The sequence below is a fragment of the Microchirus variegatus genome (assembly GCF_963457635.1).
Source record: "Microchirus variegatus genome assembly, chromosome: 17".
In the NCBI taxonomy this organism is placed as follows: domain Eukaryota; kingdom Metazoa; phylum Chordata; class Actinopteri; order Pleuronectiformes; family Soleidae; genus Microchirus; species Microchirus variegatus.
This window is the reverse complement of record NC_139818.1, coordinates 12,200,607-12,218,124: the sequence shown is the minus strand read 5'-3', so window position 1 is coordinate 12,218,124 and position 17,518 is coordinate 12,200,607.

Genomic DNA, 17,518 nt, shown 5'->3' with positions numbered 1-17,518 from the left:
GCAGCGCGGTGAGATCACAAGAGATTAGCAGCAGCACATGCAGACTGTGGCAGGCCGGGGCGCCGGGGTGTTTTATCTTTTTTTTCTTTTCCTTTCTCTCTCTTTTTTTTTTTTTTTTTTTTTTTAAACCATCTGAACAGTCACCGACCAAACATCCACAGCATGAGTAAATCGATCACTTTTGATGCCATGAGAAGATTAGGACATGTTCTCTGTGATACACAATCAAGATGTAAAAAATGAAAATGAACTTAAATAAAAAGGAACATCGGTTTGAAAATAGAGGAAGCCATGACAATATATCACCATGGCCTGCTATTCGAAAAGGTTTCAAGAAACTAGTAAATATATTCTTAATATAATTTTTTTATTTCATTTTTTTATAATTCCTAATGACTACACTGCAGACTGCTTGGCTAGTGTTTTACTACTTCTTATTTGTCAGGATACAAGAGGTCATCAGGCAAAAACCTTAATGTGTTTGTTTTTTTTATTATTGTTCTTTTCATTTTGCACTATTTTTGGAGGTTCGCAACACTGGAGTGTTTATTATGCAGAAAAATGATGATGCGTATTTGCTGTATACTTCACGAAAACGACTGTAAGTCTTAAACGTCCCGGTCTGAAAAGGCACTTACAGTTTCACTGTTTGTTTTGTTTTTGTTTTTCCTGTACTCCAAAACCCATCGTGTCACATGTCCTGACGTGCACTATATACTATGTCGTCACAGCTTACATTTGTTTATTTTAATTTAAGTGGATTAAGTCTTTGGCATTCAACCACAGTAAAGGATATGACAGCCATCCCCCCCCCCCCCCCCCGTCACATCAGTTTCGTCATTTGCCTCGTTTGGTGCCAGAATCACGTGAAGTCACTCCGACCGGATGATTCCGATGACTCTGATCGCGTCACAAAAGCAGGGCGACAACTTCAGCTCAATGCCTTAAACATGTCTCTCTCCTCCTCTTCCTCACGACTTCAGCTCCCTCACATGTTTCAGGCCGAGTCATTTCTTTGACTCGAGCCGGAATGATGGTTTTCTTCATCTGTCAAGTGAATGTATTTGCATTTGCCAAAGACTTAGATCTTGTTCATGTTTATTTACAGGCCGCCAATATGCATCACAAGAGCAGTATTATTATAATTATTATTATTATTATTAATGTTATTGTTATGATTAGGGTTCATGAGGAAAGTATATGTATAAATTCTATGCAGTGCAGAGATGGTCATCATATGCATATTCAGCTGTAAACCTAAAGGTAGGTGGAGTTTATTTAATTGTTATTATATTATTTACAAATTGTTCATTTTGTAGAAGGTTTTTTCTCTGTGTGTGTGTGTGTGTGTGTGTGTGTGTGTGTGTGTGTGTGTGTGTGTGTGTGTGTGTGTGTGTGATGTGAAGACACTTCTCTGTAAATACAGTAAGAAAAAATGTCTTTCATGTTCATGGGTATCACCACTTTCATTACACTGGTCTCACTTGTACAATAATAAAAAGTGTCTGAAATCTTTTACGCAAACGTAAACGCCTGCATGGTGTTTCTTACTGTGTGGTGTGAACCTGATATAAAGAAGATTAAAATGAGCACATTTTGTTAAAGTTGTTGATTTGTTATGCTAATTTGAGGAAGAGGAAAACACAAAAACATTACTCGTTCAGATTCTCAGAGGATAAAAGTTGCTGTTTTTACCATTTTGAATTTAAGTTTTAAACTGTTATACTTTGTGAAGACATCATCTAATACATTGAGAAGTTGTTTAAGGTTTTCTATATTTGCATTCTAAAGAATGAATCCATTTATTTTAAAAAACAATAGCTTTTTGACCCAAAATCTTCGTCATAGTTGCATTAAATGGGTTTTATTGCTTTATTGTGTCTTAATATTTACATTATACTGTATGTTTTAACGGAGCTATTAAGTCAAATGATCTAAATGTAGGGTTTATTTCATAGAAACAGCCAATTCAGTGATATAATATATTATCACCTATGCCTCAAAATATATTAAAATGCTACAAAGACACATGAATGCTGCATTTAGAGTTCAATTAGCGTTTTCCACTAAACCATATTCCTATTGTTTACGGCCTCACAAAAAATAAGAAAAAAATGAAATATTATGATGTCAAAGTATTGCCTTAAATCAAAAATAAGAGATTGATACGTCTTGTATTTCCACCAATACACAATATGGACCTGTAAGCCATTTTGAGGCCATTTTAAAGAACTGATTGATAATATTTGTCAAATACATTAATAAATTAATGAGTGCAGAACAAATGTAGTTTGAACATCTGTCATGGAGAGTGAGGGTGTGTTTATGGATAAAATATTGAAATATCTTTGCTAACAAATTATTATAACAATAAACCCAGTAAATATATACTTTCCAATCCATATTTATATCAAATAACAACTTTCTTATATTACTTTATTGACATATCAATCACCACAATACAATAAATGCATTCATAATCCCTTAAAATCTTCTTAAAGTTGCACTTTTCTGTCCTTGTGTGTCATAAACAACATGAGTTAGAGTCCCATGTGACCGCGCTACGTATACATTTGATGTCCGAAATGATAAATAACTGTTATTTCAGGCCTAAACAAACAAAATGCCACAATGAATCCGAACACTTAATCAGAGCGTTGTGTGATAAATGTATTTACTTTCTTCCCGGTATGAAGATCACATGGTACACAGCGGCTGGACGGAGAATGCCTCTGAATGTTTTCCCCCTGATTTGGATCACTGAGCAGCACATAAAGTGTTTAACCTCTCCTCGCTTTGTAAAGCTGAATTAATTTTTCGAGCAGTGTGCCTGAATTCAATTTGTGCTAAGTTGCAGTGAGAGACTTATGCATGAAATCCCTGTTAGAGCTTATATTCACTCTTTCTCTGGCGCCGTAATCCCTCCGCCAGCGTCGCCCTGAATGACTTTGTTATATCATTATTGATTTACAACAAGTGGACGCTGTCCTGATTAGCACTGCGCGATCTGCAAAAAGGATTTGGGCGGCGTGTACATTTGTCACATGATGTAATCATGATTCTTATTCTTATGTTAGTAACTACATAGTCATTTTGAGCCTCTGGCAGTGATAGTAAATAAAAGTTTATTTCAAATAAACTCAGTGTATATTTTCCTCTAAATTTTATCATTGTTTTTTAAAAAAAACGAAAGAAAGAGGTTTCGGTGCATGTTGCCGCCTCTGGGCCAAAGAGGACAGAAGAAACTCGCTTTTGACTTTGTAATTCAATTTCTCTGCCTGTTGTTTATTTCATAGCTCCCCTGTGAAGCATCAAAAGCTGATATTCTGTCAGCCCCTAACTGTCGTATATGTTTGTCATTCACAGCCCTTGTTAAAGGAGAAGGAGGGAGGAGAAAGCCTCGACTCGCTCCTCTCCTCTCCTCCAGCTGAGAATTCCCAGAAGCAGAATTTAAGATGGGGAAAAATTTATTTTGTCACGTTCCTGTCTAAATTGGCATATCTGGCTCTCTTCTCCAAAACCAATAAACTGTGAACCTGGATGTATCTGTCAATCAAGCTCAAATTGACTGCAGCATGCCAGATGACAACAGCATCCCCTTGAATATAAATATATATTATTTACTGTATAGGTGCAGTGGGACGATCTGATTGGCTCTGATCAGCATCTGTCTTTGCCAATCAACACTGAGACCGCTCGCCGGAGTTTACCTATATAAAATGACACATTTTTATCTAAATAAGCATTAGAATGAAACATTCAGTGATCGAATTAATGCACAAGTGCTGAAAATTTGATTTACTGTACTTATAAAACAGGCTGTTCTGCTGCTGTGATTCTTAATTCATTTGAGAGAGGGTGGAAAAAACATTTTTATACCCCACTTTTTTTGCTCTGGGATCTAACTGTGCCATTAATGTTATTACTCCTCGATGGATAAGCAGTAATTATCTTTATGTGTACATCTCTCTCTGTAGATTGCTCCTGAGGAGGGAACAGGTTGGAGTCCTGCACGTGTGAGTAAGTGTGTGTGTGTGAGTGTGTGTGTGCTAATGTAGTTCTGACAGCACAGTATAGAGGGAAAAGCCCCGTGTGATCGGTGTTTTAACAGTGAACCTCATCATGTACAACTTCAAGCCACAGTGTCAGATCTCGGTGTTGACCTTTCGAGCCGCTTCGCACTAATACGTGCTGACTGAACACTCTGCGTGGGATTCTGTACAATGGCTGCTATGAATATGCTGCCGCAGCGGCTGAATTATAATTTGGTTACTGGTGTGTCAAATGTACAATAAATCCTCAGGATGTTATCATTTGTAGTGACACACCAAGACGAAGGCGGCGGAGGAGTGTGTGTGTGTGTGTGTGTGTGTGGAAGGAGGGGAGGGGGTGCTGCGTTGGAGAGAATATGAAAATGCATTTCACGTCTTTATATCCAAGTAGTAGTTTGGACGTTATGAAAAGAGGGGAATGGATCTGCTGCTTTATGTACTGTATCTAATTGGATTTGGCAATATATAATACGATTCTCCAGTATCCATCAAATCCTGTGTTAGACCTGTTTGTATGGCCGTGTCAGTGGGGCAGCCTAGCTTGTTATGATGCCTGAGCAGCAATTATGAGGTAATTTTTGACTCTTGCTGTGTGAGGCCATCCAGAGGATACTTGAGGGGAGGTTCCTAATGAGTGAGCATTGATTGATTGGACATAATAAGTGCCCCTGCTCGACTGAAAGAGAGTGTGAGAAAAAGAAAAGAGGGCGGGTGAAGGGGGAAGAGAGGCGAGGGAGGGGTTACAGTGTGGTTTGGGTGACAGGGTTTTTTTTTTTTTCCCCAAATGAAGCAAATGACCAGCGATTATATCTGAAAGCATCAAGGTGAACGCCGCGCTCCTGCTGCCAAAGTAGGGTTAGCTGCGGCTCAGCCCTGCACCAAAACTCATTTACCCTTCACCAGTAAATAATTACCCTAATGGCTATTGTGTGATACATGATGCAATTAAAGCCTAATGCAATGCACCTCACTTAGTGAACGTGTCAGGTCCCACATAACAGGCACTGGTTGTCCTGGGCTAACGGGGCTTGCTACCTGACTGGCCTGTAATGGGGATATCCTCCAAAACAGACAGAAGAGCTCCCTAATCAGCTGGATCTGTCAGCCGGGCATGTTTGTTTGCAACCAGGGGGGGGGGAATATTCAGCACAATTTGATGCAGACTATTTCTGTTAGCAGCAGAGGAGGGGAATCATGGAAGCGGGTAAGAAAAAAAAAAAAAAAAAAAAAGAGAGGGCACAATCATCAACCCCCATCCTTTCCCTCCCTGTAACCCCCCAGCCTTTCCTGCAGCTTCCCTCACCCTCGCCTCCCCCACCACCACCACCACCACCACCACCACACTCCCAACACCCCAGTCACTGTCAGGCCAAACACATGATGAATTGCCCTGTCAACAGAATTCATTCAGGGACCAATTAATTCAGCAGAAATGAACTAGAGCCATCAGTCGCTGAAAAACTCAGAGCAAAGAGAGCAAAGTAGCTCGCTGTGGAAGAAAGAGAGACAGTGTATGTGTGTGCGTACGGGGAGAGAGAGGGAGAATGAGGGAGAGGGTGCCAGGGGAGTGCAGTGGAAGTTAGCCTGACAGGAATTGGTCATTTAATGCTTTAGCGCACTGGAGACAGCCCCTGTCATAGAGGAAGCCATGACAGGACTCCCCTGGTACTTTATTTATTAATTATCCGGAGCAGCAAGGGGCATTTAACTGTCTCACTCCAGGCCTGTCAACTCGACTTCTTGTCATTCCACCTCCACAAACAGGTCCTTTGGAAACACACACGAAATCAAAGAGGTGGAAATGTAGACAAATATTTGTGTTAGGTTAAAAAATTAAATCAATTGTCATAAAAAAAACAACTGTCACCGAGGAAAAACAACGTCTGACTTTGGGACCGTGTCAGGTGATCGGCAGGGGAACAGAGTCAGTACGTCAGATACAAAAAGAAGACAAACACAAATATAAACCCAGTATGAGACACCTGTAGAGGTTACTCCTATTTTCATAATTCCTGACGTTCATCAAAATCAAAGATGTAATGGCTTCTTCCCTGATACAAAATCAGTTCAGCATCCTACTTTTTCACACTGCCAAATAAACAAAGTAGAAAAGCACTCGGAGAGCACAGACCTCGGCCAAGGCAGCTCAGCCCCCCACAAAATAGCGATAAAAAATAGTGATCACGCATTGAATCACTTGTTCCTGGTCCCATTGCGGACTTGCGGATTTCCAGAAAATTTCATCCAAATCCGTCAGCGACTTTTCGAGCTATGTTGCTAACAAACAGACACAGCGAAAACATATACTTCCTTGGCGGAGGTCAACAAACAGGCGAAGGTGAACTGATGATGAAAAACTTGGAAAAATCACAACATTTGTTGCTGTTCACTTCAACTTTACTTAAGTTTTCCTTTCGCTTCTTCACTGATGCAAACGCACTTGATTTGTAAACTGTAAACTATTTCGCTGTTGCATCAAATGCAACAAACTCTATATAAAAGATGTGAAATGAGAGAAATCAATAAATGATTTAGAAAGTGCTCTAAGAGCACATACCTCTCTCTACCAGCACTAAAATCTGAATCATTATCTGGATCTGTACCAAATTGTATCTGTCCAAACATATTAGCACTCTCTACATCCCTGGATTCGTAACAAAAAAACCTTAAAAATAACAAATCCCTGTATCACCCTCTTAACCAGATCAGCTCCAGAATTTGACAGAGTTTCCATGGGTCACGTCTCACACGCCCACCGAGTTTCAAAGAAATCGGTTCAGTAGTTTTTGTCTAATCCTGCAAACAAAACACAAACGGCACTGGTAGAGGTAATGACAAAACACAATTCACAATTTAGCGCTTATTGTTGTTTTAACGCAACAGAAACTTTTACAGAGGGAGTTTTTTTTTTCTGCGACACAATGAAACAGTGCGACTGTTGTGTTTTCTGGAGTCTGTTTGCTCTGCTGGAAACCCGATGAGTCCGTGGTCGACCTATTCAGTCAAAGGTTTGATCTTTCCCCCCTTTGTGTTGCGCTGATCAGGTGGTAAATATTTGATGGAAGCCTTTCTTTCTGTACATTATGCATCCTGGTGTAACAGGAGGATGAAGCAGCAGCAGCGGCAGCTGGGAAGCTGCTCATGCCATCAGGTATTCTTTACCAAGATTACACGACGACACACAGCAAACAAACAACGACACCTGACTGTGTGTACCGACGCTACAAAGAACTGGAACCAAACAGGAAATAAGCTATAAGATTGTCACGAAGTTCCCGCTGTATTGAGCTAAACATCCAATAAGTGTGTAAAACCCGCACAGCGGCATCGGCGTCACCAATGTTTCTGTGAGAGCCGATCTTCTCTCTGCGAGTTTGAAACAAAAGGCGATGGAATCCAGAGGAAGCCAGAAATGAGAAGAAGAAGAAGAAGAAGTGCTGCAGTATATAATTAATTAAATGAGACTAATTAGGAACATGAGAGCAGGTGCCAAGCTATGGGCTGACAGCACAGACAGCCAGACAACAGGAAGGGGGGAAGAAAAAAAGAAAAAAAAAAACCTATGGGTAAGGGGTGTAACGTGACAAGAGGAGGGACAAAGCAACTTTCTGTGTTTTGTCACATGAAACCTCCAAGGAATATATGTGACAGAAACTGTAGACCCAGACGCCATGGGGGTCTCTGCCTTTGTTTGAGACAGATTTTCATTTCGCCAATTTGAGGTTTGATGCAAGCGAGAGAGATGTCCCTGCTCATTATTTCTGCGCGTGGCTTTAAAGAAGAAAAAGACCTGTACCTCCGAGAGCGTCCATGTCACTCATTTAGAAAGTGGTAACATGGGGCTGACACCACAGACTGCACAACTACTTGTGATGTACAGTATATCCATAGACTAAAGGGAAATAGTCTTCTGTTTTGAAAAGTGTCGCCAAGGAAGTATGATTCTCCACTGGTTGCAAAAGGAAGTCCATTTGAATAGAAGTCTATGGGAACATTAGCCCACTTCTGAGCTGATTTATAACATTATGAGCTAATGGTCTTTCAAATGACAGTATGTGCCATTTAACCCTTTAAAGGGGACATATTATACCCTATTTCACCAAGTTAACCTCGTTCCCTGGTGTCCTAATGAACATGTCTGTGACATGCTTTGGTCAAAATACCATAAGGATGAAGCACCACAGCAGTTCAATCACCCTGCCAAAACAGCCCTGTTCAGAACGCTCGGTTTAGTAGTATCTCTTTAGGTCCACCTTAAAAAAAAAAGTAAAATGAAACTTAAGGGACAGGAAATGACATCAGCCACAGAGGCTACTAGGAGCTAACAGCAGTTAGCATTTGGAAAAGTGATCATTTGCAGGCTCTAGGCTTAGGTGTTAAAGGGTTAAAGGGAAATAGACGATGTAACTGTGGCACACATGAGAGGACACCAGTGTGATTGACAGCTGGTACCATCCAATCCAACTGGTCAAACTGTGAATCTCCAGGCTTCAAAATGGGAGTTTGTTATGCAAACACAAGACCACGTCCATTTTTATTTACAATATCTCGAGGTATAAAGTAGATTTATACCCTCACATATCAGGGAAGCCAGCTCACTAGGTATTTTTCTATCTTTTTACTCTCGCCTTCAACTTGGACCTTTCAATTTCACCCCGTGTTGTGTTTTATTGTTGTATTTTCATCTATTTTCCTTTTATTGTGAAGCACTTTGAGCTGCAACCCTGAAAGGTGCTATACAAATAAAGTTTATTATTATTATTATATTATTTCCAGCATATAATTATTTGTCATTTTCTGTTGATAAAAGACATTCCTGCTCATTAGCCCACACATTCCAGAGTGATGTCAGAACACATTACATCACACTTTGTGATGTGACATTACATAACAGGTGTTAATAAAAAAAAAAAAAGAGGAAAAAACCACTCTTCCTCCTCTTTTTTTTCCCTCCCTCACACAAATACGGTTCACAACATTATGGAAAGTCCAGCTTGTGCAGCCACAGACGCTCAGAAGGGGCATCAGCCTATTTTATCACAATTTGCTCGCTAACCAGTTACAAATGTGGCATGTGATGACAATAATGAGGCTTGATGTCACTTAGCCTTTGAGTCGTGTGTGTGGAATAGCAAAGCGGGATGTCAGGGTGCTGCAGGTCCTCCACTCTGCTACTGAGAGGCTTCCTGCACAAGAGGTGACAGACACCTCGGTTAGAGAGAGAGCCGCCTCTCTAACAGCATTATAAATTACTGTAGATCCTATTTGTGTCAGTGGAGGCAAGTGGGGGGAAAATTCAACATCAGCCTATTTATTCATTTACTTATTCCCTGGCTCGGTCAGGCTCGGTGCAGCCGCTGTGTGCTCCACTCTGCCTCAGAACAAATGCTGTGTGTTTACGGGGACACATGGGCATTTTATTTTAGAGGCACTGGTGATACCAGAGTCAATCAGGCCAGGAGAGAGTAAGCATCACAGTAAAAGTCATTCTTTTTCCATCCCTGGCTGCATGAAGCACATTTTTTTAACAACCATATAGTCTTGAAGAATATTTCAGTGTAGATGGAATGTTTAAAAAAATTAAATTTTTTAAAGGCCTTATTTTGGGGGAAATGGGGAGATTAACCAAAGCTGCATGACCATTATGAAAGTTATCTTCCATCTCTACTGTAACAGATCCATGCTGCAACCACATTAAGGTTGTTTTATGTATTTCCACAAACAGGTGACAGTTGCTGGTGATATTTTTGCCCTTCTTTAACCAGACCTCTATTAAAAATCTCTGATGATGTGACAGAAATAAAAAGAAATACAAATTAGAGCCATGGGTAATCACGTCTGAAGCCACAGGAAAACGTATCCCTGTGACATAATAAAGACATTTAGACTTTAATATTTATCAAAATAATAAATGATAGTCGCGTTAAGTAGGGGGATTTTGTTCTCCACACACAGGCTCACCTGATTGACTGTCCAAAGCAAGATCATTAACAGCTTTTACGTTGAGCAATCAATAACAAGTGACAGAGAATGGATTTCAGAAAGGAAAAAAAAAAAAGTAATTTCCCAGCTAAAATGACAAAAGTGATTTAAAGGAAATGCAGCCTGATGTGTTTGTGCGTGCACCTGTGCACTCACAGGCACAAAAATAAAACAACAAATACAAGCTAATACAGAGAAAGAGACGGGGCTTATTTTAATTATCATGGGATGGCTTGGACTGTGCATCATCATTAGTTTGACTAAATAGCGTCGGTCAGTGACTCAAGTAGTGGTAAATGGTACAATTAGCAGGCTGAGCAGGGAGAGGTATATTCAATTTGAAAGCCTTCTTTCTTAATCCATCTCGTGTGATCATGAAAAATGCTGAGCTGTAGGCTTTTACACTCAATTTTAATCAGGTTAATTCCAAGTAAAATGTCAACATTGTAATCAAGAACTAGCACACCCCAGCAAAAGCTAAATGTCTATGGCTGCTAAATTTAAATGTCCTACCGCTTTCATCTCCCCCATCTCCATCTTAATGTCCCCCTTCTCCTCGGCACACATTCCTCTGTGAACCGTTTGGCACATTTCCTCTTCAGCTGGGCATATTTGATTAACAGCTAAAGCAAAAAAAAAAAAGTGCAGATTAGTTTGAAACCTACGTAGCAACCGACAACAATGAATAGCTTAAGTACAGACACCAGGGAGGTGTTGACATGCTTCCTTAGCATGAACCTGTTGTTCCTTGTTCTACTTCTCCCTGTGCCCCACTGCTTAATCCCTCGGTGCACTTGCTCTGTAACCCCAGCAGGTGCAGGGGGAATCTATAAACACAGCTGGTGCATCGCAGCATCAAAAACTCTCAGACCTGCCCTCACCTCGCACCTCACCCCATCAAAAAAAAACTCAAGTTTACTCAGAATACCATGCATAGCCATGGTTCACGACGCTGGCAGATTCTTTAATCAAAGCTGTACAACAAGGGTTCATGTCAATTCATTATGCATCCTCACATACTGTTGATGTTGTGATTGTTTCAGCCCTAGTTGAGAAACACTTGAGCTCTGGGCTATATTATTTTGAACTCAAGACATAACTACTTCAGTTCTATTTCTTTGCTTCATCTTTTAAAGGGGAAATAGTATTCCCTATTTCTCCAAGTTAAACTAGTTCCCTGGTGTCCTAATGAACATGTCTGTGACGTGCTTTGGTCAAAATACCATAAAGATGAAGCACCACAGCAGTTCAATCACCCTGCCAAAACAGTCCTGTTCAGAACGCTCGGTTTAGTAGTATCTCTGTAGGTCTAGTAGTATCTCTGTAGGTCCACCTAAAAGGTCCATCTTTAAAAGAAAGTAAAATGAAACTTAAGGAACAGTAAATGACATACTACTACGAGCTACCAGCAGTTTGCATTTGGAAAAGTGATCATTTGCAGGCTCTAGCAGGCACATTGCCGTCATGTATAACATGTATCCACTGGACAGATAAATTATCTGAGGCTGAAAGTTTGTGCTGCACTGTGGAGCCAACAATAAAACTTTTCAAGGACTTCGTGGACTTCTGATTTTCAGATACTGTTGCCCTCGCCAGTGTTTTACGGACAAAGCGGAGCTCCACGAGACAACAATTCCAGGAATTTAGCGCATTGTGACGTCCCAGTGAGCACGGAAGTCAACATCGCATTTTTTATCTCCTGTACTTAGACTGAGGAGGACCACAAAAACACGAGTGAGTCATCTTTTTTCACACTTTACTGACTGATAGGACCTCCAGAGTCCCAAATATAAGGATTTAAAAAGTTGATTTTGCATAATATGTCTTGTATAGAGAAAATACTGAGAACTACAAAAAATATTGGCCAAGATGGATGTGACTCTGCAGACTGGTGTCAGCAATAATTCGCATTTGCTAATTCAACAGTATAATCTTTTCAATGTGTGTTTAACTTTGAAATAGTTGTCTTATGTTGTAATTTTAGCCTCTGTGATGCTATTCTATGGTAAATCAGTTAATGTTTTGCAAAGACTAAAAACAGTGGCTTTATCAAGTATTAAGATAAAGTTTGTCAATCCCTACTGGCAGGACATGATGTCATAATTACATACTCATACGCAGCATACAAATAATGTTACAGAATAACAACAACAACAAAAGTTACACACTGCAGCTTTACGTACTGGAATTCATAAACTCTATAACAGATTAAATGTCTGCCATATTCTCTTTCAAAGTTTGATGCTTGAGTGTTGAGAAAGACTACGGTCACGAGAAGGAACAGAGGTCAAGAGAGCAGAAGCACAGTCCCTTATAAGGAACTAAGTCATACTGTCCTACTGTCTCTGTGTTCACTGTAATTGTCCTATCTTTGAGAGGACTGAGTGTCAGCATTGAAAATGCATTGAATTTCAATCTTTTTAACAAATTTGACGACAGTCACAGTCGTGCACACACTGGATATGAACACAGGCTAAAATGAGAGGGATTCGAGAAGTGAGACTAAAGAGTAAAATTATACGTACGTTGACGTACACTTTAGCACTATACACAGCACCTGTGTGGACCGACATGTCACTGGGCGTCTCCTCTCTTTTCTAGAAACTTGATGACTCTGGATATCGGCTGTCTCGTTCGCTCTGATTTAATGTTCTACTTGGCTTTGCATTTTAACTTGTTAAAGTGCCATAGTCTATATACCTGCCCGGGCACGTTAGTCCTGATTGCTTAGGAAATTTCACCGCTGCCTGCACATAATGAGAGTGGACAGAGGTTAGAACAGCTCAATAGAAGAGATAACCAGTCTTTGATCCAAACAGCCATGCAGAACACACAGGCAATACCGTCAGAAAATGTACTGTCAGGAATTTTGGATTTTAAATTACTCCTGATTAACCTGAATGGAAGTGGTGGAAGAGTTTGGTGGAGTCGGAGCAGGAGAGAACGAGAAACGTGGAATCAGCCGCTTACGAAACCCGTCAACTTCCCTGTCATTAACACTTTTGCGCGAGGAAAAAAAAAAACAAGCAAACAAACAAACAAACATAAGCTGTCTACATGAGTTGTCACATCCGAGAATGATGTGCAAGCTCTTTGTAATGAGGGATTTTCCTCGCGCACCTGTCACTCACTTCCATCTAAGGTGCAGGAGGAGAGTGAAACAGCCCTTGCTGATCAAGATCAGTGAACAGTCTCATGTCTGCAGATGTCTGCTTTGTTATAATCAGGAAACGTCTCGACGTCAGTGATGAGATGAAACGGGGATTATTCCACTTTTCTGTGTGAAAACTTAGTCGTTATACAAATATGAGGCACATTTTTGTTTTCATTAAATTGTATTTATTCATTTTTTGTATTTGTGGAAACAAAATCTAAACTTTATTGACAGCAGATCACTGTATGCACGGTGTCTTCCTGGTTTTTCACTGAGCCAGCTAGATTATTTCTGTAGAGATTTTCTATTCCACTTAAAGCTGCAGTGTGTACATTCTAGTTATTTTTGTTGTTGATGCTGTTTGGACTTGAGAAATTATTTGTATGCCATGACCTTAACTTGAAATAGGGCTTTGTCGAGCAATACTATCAGCCCTGACTGAGGGAGCGTTTGTGTATGTACTGTACATCAGCAGTGCAGGGGCGAGTTGACCAGTAGAATTCACTTCTAAAATGTTGTGTGGAGTCTAAATCATCACTGTGTGAACTCATCTGACAAATTTGTTGATATTTAAATGTTACACACAACAGTTTTTGAGATTACTCAGCCACTGCCAGCCTGCAGCTGTCAGCAGAAGGGAATCTGCAGGGACGAAAGTTTCCATTCATTTACACACCCACGTTTATTCACATACTGAAGAGTTAATACATTTTTTTAAAGCTACAGTGTTGGTCAAATAAGTTCCACGATTATATAATGTACATATTGAACTGCTGGGGTGGGGGGGGGGGTGAGTTTAAATTCAATTTGTCAATCAAATTTTGATCATATTCTCAGCAGTTAATGGGCTGCAAATGGGTTTATAAAGATATAATTATTAATTTTCTTAAATGTCCTGTTATGTGGTAATTTAATTTTTTTTTTATTCTTTAATCAGAATTATGTTTCCATGTTATTAAAACTGGAAATTGATATTAAACATTGTCTCATTTCCCTCGGCTCATGTATATTCAATAGGGTGAGCTTAAAAAATTCTAAAAAAAAGAAAAGATTATTCAGAGTTGCCACCTCAGCCTCAGTCTGACTGTGCCTTCCAAAACACCTGAGGGGGGGAATGATTTCCTCATTGCCAAGCTAATGGTCTTCATTCCTGTTAATCTGTGGCCCAGTGTTTTCCAATTTGGAGGGTGTATCCTCACTCTCCACTGTCTATTATGCTCCAGGGCCAGAAGGAGGCCACTTTCTGCCCATTCTGTGGCACTTGAATTAAATGGAGGCAACTTGATTGCTGGGAAACACGAGGCTAGGCGATAAAGCAATTAGGAGCCTCCAGTTCTTATCCAAAAGACAGCGCAGCAACTGCTCCAGAGAGAATTAATATGTGTATAAGGATATTGTGTCGTCTTTTCTTTGGGGGGGGGGGCTCTTTTGTGCGGAGAGCACACTCCTCCCTCGGCTTGTCAGGGTGATGAAAACAAATCTGTGGGTAATAGGTCCTCCGTGGGCAGGAGACTCTATTGTAGTGTCGTTTGCAAACAAGTGTGAGGACTGAGTGAAGTGGCCGGAAGGAAGGCCACAGTGTGGACAAACGGCTTATCTTCAGTGGGCTGACGAGATCTTTCAATTTGATTCCAACCAAGATTAAATCCATGAAAAAGGACTTTCTCAGATTATCTACTCCTTTGCGTTATCATCCTTCACTACATTTTAAATCACATCCATCACCGAGTAAAAAATAAAGATACATATATCATGCACCGCATGATGCAAAGCTCCGCTTGCTCCGTAAAACAAGTGAGAGTGCTGGTGAGGGCAACAGTATCCGAAAATTGAAAGTCCGTGAAGTGTTCTATTCTTGGCTTCACAGTGCAGCACAGAGTCCTACACAAACTTCCAGCCTCAGAGGATTTATCTGTCCAGTGGATACATGTTATATATGACGGCTAGAGCCTGCAAATGATCACTTCTCTAAATGCTAACTGCTGTTAGCTCCCAGTGGCTCATTTCATGTCCCTTAAGTTTTGTTTGACTTGACAGGGTATATTATGGGACCTGTAGGGTGTACCTTTAATTAAAAACAATGAATGTGGGATTTGTGTCCCCCCCCCCCCTTTCTGCATTACACAAGAAAGAAGCCCAACCTTGTTCATAAAAGTAATTACTTTTTCACTTTAACATCAGTACATTTTTAGACCATTCGTTTTACTTGTCCTTAAGTTAAATGTTTTAAAAACAGTGGTACTTTTAGTTGAGTAGAATATTTCCATACACTTTCCACCCCTGGATGAATGTGGGTATATGGCTGGACAATATGGCCAAAAACTACAAAGAGGGAAAAACAATAAAGAAAGTCTACTATCAATCAGTAATTATCACAATTAAATGTAAGAAAAATAAAGATTATGTTTAACTGTGGTTTTAAACTTGGCTAGAATTAATAGGCCTAGGATTTACTAGATCTTCAGAGAGCTTCAAAAGCTAAAAACTTTGGACAATATTTTAGTGTGGGAACACACAGATGTCAGTATGTCAGATTGATTAGAATTAACCTTTAATTTTATTTATTTCAAATGGTAAATGTTCTTGAAAGCTGAGATGAAGACAGTGTGGGAGGTCCGGAACCTGACTCCATTTATACACAGTGTTCTTATATCCACTGAACAACAGCAAATGTTCATACTGAGCTGCATTTTTTTTTTTTTTGCATTTTCAGCCACATTTTCACTGGTTTGCAATATTCTATTTATTGGATTTAAAACAATTGTTACAAATCTAAGAAAAAGATAGTGAATAGTGAAGTCAAAGCTGACATTCTAGATTCAAGAGTTTTGCTCGTCACATGCATCGTTACACTCGTATAACCCACAGTGAAATGAGTCGCTCCAACACTGTAAACATACAGGAATATAATGGAATATAAAGGGAAAAGAAAAAAAAATGAATATATAAAGAAACTATATTGAATGCTAATGTACAGACTATACATATTTAAGTATATGTGTATATATGTGTACATACTAAGTGAATCTAAGCAACATAACAAACAACAAAACTCAAAAGTAGCAAAAAAAAATAAAATGAAAGTGATTTTGTGTATTGTCCATATTGTCCATAGCTATGGTGACTCAGATTAGTGGTATGACCTGGAGCATTATGTAATGCAGATAAAAGCAGATAAAGTTAACATTTTGAACATTTTAACTAAAACTTATTTTCTCCTCATCCCACAGATAAAAAAGCCTCACAACAAAGTCCAAGATGCAAAACTCCAGTCTTAATGCTTTCTACTCACTAACCATTTTAATCAAAACACACACCAGAATAGAATGATTTCTTGATCTTAATCTTTTTTTTTTCTTCTTTGTAATTTGGGTTAACTGTTATTTCGTCTGTTCATTATAACCAAATTTTCTTTGGTAAAGAACGCAGCTATTGTTCCAGGAAAACAACATAAAGGAGTTCATTTTCTAATCATGAGTGTGATGGCTTATAGACACTAAATGTTCGAGAGCAAACAATTTTCTCTCCAGCTGGTCTCTTTATAGATCATGAAAATATACTACTTAAATCAATGGGAGACATCCCACACACAATAGCAGCCCTGCTGTTCAATGATGACTTTTGTATTGGGGATAATCTACCAAGGTCATCAATCATGTCATGCATCCTCCAAAAAAAAAAAGGGGGGGGAGGAGACACTGGCTGATTTGATGATTTTTTAAAAATCCTCTCTTTCATTTGCAAAAATAAGTGAGTTTATGTGAAATAATATTCACATATGTATAAGAAAAACAGGTTAAAGAGAGGAACACCAGACAACAAGGGAGTCAATAAGGCTCCAAATTCATCATCAGGCATGTGGCGAGGAAGGAGTTTTCACAGCAAAACACTCCCCGGTTGAGCTGAAAATGTACAATTGACCCCGTCTTCCTTCTTCAAAATGGTGCAACATTATAACCTGGGGGAATGTGTTGACATCCAAATGAGATAAGTTTATTTTCTGCGATGTAGCATTTGTTCCATCAGGCAGGGAGGCTATAAAGCTAGAAGGATCAGTGGGGAGTCGAGCTCAGCACATGTGGTGCGAACAAGGAGCCCAACGAAAAGGCTTGGCCACCGCCCAAATCTCTTCCTCTGCCTTCTGTGCGGGCCCAGCCTTGGAAAGCAGGAGGCCACAATATTGTGGAACAAATTTCCTCTAATCTGTGCGCCACTGGTCCCGGGGCTCCAGTGGGAAGACTGCTCTCCTGTGCCCTCCCCGCCTGTCCCACAGATCAGCCCAGTTTACCCTCCACAGTGCCAACACACTGCAAGACGGATGAGATGTCAG